General features: G+C 42.0%; 1 pseudogene; it reads left to right on the forward strand.

The window, feature by feature from the left end:
- Positions 1 to 1,013: 1,013 nt before the first annotated feature.
- On the forward strand, positions 1,014 to 1,081 carry LOC114598258 (U5 spliceosomal RNA; annotated as a pseudogene).
- Positions 1,082 to 3,339: the final 2,258 nt, after the last annotated feature.

A 3,339-nucleotide genomic window follows, 5' to 3' on the forward strand; every position in this document is an offset into this window, starting at 1 on the left:
CAAGAATAAATTTATTATTTATATGCCACCCAGCCACTCTGGGCAGCTCCCAGCAAAGTATTAAAAACGCAATAAAACATCAACCATTAATGACTTCCCTAAACAGTGCTGCCTTCAGATGTCTTCTAAAACTGAAATATGTGTTTTATCTGTTTGGCATAGGATGGGAAGGCGTTCCTCAGGGCGGGTGCCACTACTGAGAAGGCCTGATGCTGTTGAATTTCTAGTGCCAGTTAAAGACCTGATTATTTGCTGAGGCTTTTCCTGGAGTTTAATGTCCAACTGGAGCACTCTGGTCGGGATCTACCTGCTTTAAGTGGCTGTTTATATATTTTATTTATGCTTTAACTAGTAACCTGAACTGGAAGTTCCTTTTGCAATGAACAGCAAGGTAAAAATGTTTTACATACACACGTAACTATAGAGCTGGCTAAACAGGCAACCTCTGGCCCCATAGACACTTCCTCTCCCACTTTATCGTTGTTCAGATGCTCCAGAGCTGAGCCGCGGAATTTAAAACCAATCTGAGGACAAAGTGTTTTATTTCTATTATTCCAGATTTTGACCGAAAATGCATCAACGTTAAAAATTGAATATCAGCAAGCATAGGGTTAAATGCTGGCCAGTTTAAAACAATCTATTATGGAGCTGAAAACACCTCCCAAGTGTGTGTGTGTGTGTGTGTGTGTGTGTGTGTGTGTGTGAGTGTGTATCACTCTCTCTTTCTTTCTCACACACTTTTTATTTTATTAATGGGCATTTGAATTAATCAGGGGAAAAACATTTCTCCTTTCCCCACTAATATTTCATTCTGCTGCTGCCACCTAGGGCATGTTCAGCAATGTATTATGTTTACAAGAGAATTTGCAGCTGCAAACTGAGATAAAATATATATTAAGCACAACATAAATAAGGCTTCCACAATAAAATCAAAGTTTAAAAGTTCTCACGATCTGCAATATTTCACAAGCATACATACATACATACATACATACATACATACATACATACTCTGGTTTCTCTTCAGATCATATAAATCTTTCACCTTTTACTAAATATTTCCGTGGAGAGGAACATACATACATACATACATACATACATACATACCAACATACATAATGTTATTAGTATTCCGCCTTTCCATAGTTAAAACCATGCTCAAGGCTGCTTGCAACATGAAAAAATACATAGCTGCAACATAACAAAAGCATTAATAAACAATAGATACAACATTAAATAATAATAATAATAATAATAAATACATAACCAAACCGAACAATTTCCACATAAATCACAATAAGATCTAAAATAAAGATACAAAAAAATAATATCAACAGGTTCTCCCCGCCACAACAAAAGCCTCTAAGCCAGTCACTCCCAGTTGACGGTCTGTGGACCCTGGAGGGGGGGGGGTGTCCACATAACCCAGGGAGTCCATGGCACCATTCACATAACAAAAACTACCATAGCGCTTTTCAAAAATGTAGGGGGTCCATGGCTTGGCTTTGAAAAACAAGGGGATCCTCAATACTTAGCTAATTGGGAACCACCGCCCTTAATACTACAGCCCGCACATGCTTCATACCGTATTTTTCACCCTATAGGACACACTTTTTCCCCTCCAAAAATGAAGGGGAAATCTGGGTGCGTCCTATGGGGCGAATGCAGGCTTTCGCTAAAGCTTGGAGCACCAACCCCTCTCGCTCTCCAGGCTTGCGCACCAACCCCTCTCGCTCTCCAGGCTTCAGGAACACATCCGCAGCCTAGGCAACTTTGAGCTGCATACATTTAAAGCTCATGTCTCCCCCGCAAAGGATCCTGGGAACTCCATCATAGAATCATAGACTTGTAGTGTTGAAAGGGACCCTTAGGATCTAGTCCAGGGGTAGGCAACCTAATGCCCGGGGGCCGGATGCGGCCCAATCGCCTTCTAAATCTGGCCCATGGACAGTCCAGGAATCAGTGTGTTTTTACATGAGTAGAATGTGTCCTTTTGTTTAAAATGCATCTCTGGGTTATTTGTGGGGCCTGCCTGGTGTTTTTACATGAATAGAATGTGTGCTTTTATTTAAAATGCTTCTCTGGGTTATTTGTGGGGAATTCGTTCATTCCCCCCCCCCCCAATATATATATATATATATATATATATATATATATATATATATATATATATATATATATGCTTTCGTAGATTTTCACGGGTATAGGTATGCAGGTTTTGGTGTCCTCGGGTGTCTTCCCGTGTAAAAGTTGGGGTGTCTAGGCGACGTTTCGACGAGGTCTCACTCGTCATCTTCAGGCTGGTGCTTTCGGCTTCTTGTTACTGGAACAGAGCAGGATCTCAGTGTTTGAGTTCCTATAAATACTGTTGAGGGGTGTGGTGTATAGCCTCCAATGTTCTGGGCCGAGAGGAAGTTCCCAGGCTAGTGTGCCTTTTCTTCTTTTGTTCCTTAGTTGCTTGAGGGATATCTTGAGTGATTTCTTGAGTGATATCCTGAGTACCACTTAGGTGGGTCATTAGGTGTGGATTAGTTGCTAAAGCCTTTGTGTCTTGACCTCTTGAACTTTGTGAAGAGTTTTTCTGAGAAGATGGCTGTAGTTGTGCTCTGGCTTGGCTTCGTGTATAGGGGCGAGCTGTGGTTTTGTGGCCTGTGCCAGCCAGATCTGTGTAGGGATTGCAGGGGGGTGCAGCATCCGGAGGTGCCATCATGGTTTGGCTACTGGATGGTGTCTGTAATTTATCTGTGGAGAGGGTCTGGGTTTGGGTCTGGTGTGGTTGATTGGTGATGGCGTTCTGTGTGCCTCTGGATCTGGTGTCAGTTTTTGTGGGGAGGGCTAATTTCCAGATGTCTGGCAAGCGGGATGTGTCGTCACGCTTGTTCATGTTGTGAGGGTGTTTCTCTATCTCGATGGCTTCCATGATTATTCTCTTGTGGTGATGTTCCATGTTAGAGAGCAATTTGGAATCTGCAAAATTAATTTCGTGTCCTGTTTCTTTCATGTGTTGGAAAAGAGAGGAAGTTTTTTCTTCTTTTTTGACGGCATTCTTGTGTTCTGCGATACGTGCATTTATTCGTCTGTTTGTTTGTCCAATGTACGTGGCTGGGCAGACTTTGCAGGGTATTTCATAGACCCCTTGGTTTTCCAACTGGATTTTATCCTTGGGGTTTCTGAGGATATTGGCTATCTTTTGGTTGGCGCAAAAGGCTGTTTTGATATTGTGTTTATGGAGGATTTTGCTAATTTTATCTGTAGTGCCCTTGATATAAGGAAGGAGGGCCATGCCATTGTTTTCTTCTGTGTCTTGGTTTTTGGGGGGTGTTTCTTTTTGGATTAGCT

This window comes from Podarcis muralis, chromosome 6 (assembly GCF_964188315.1).
Source record: "Podarcis muralis chromosome 6, rPodMur119.hap1.1, whole genome shotgun sequence".
In the NCBI taxonomy this organism is placed as follows: Eukaryota; Metazoa; Chordata; class Lepidosauria; order Squamata; family Lacertidae; genus Podarcis; species Podarcis muralis.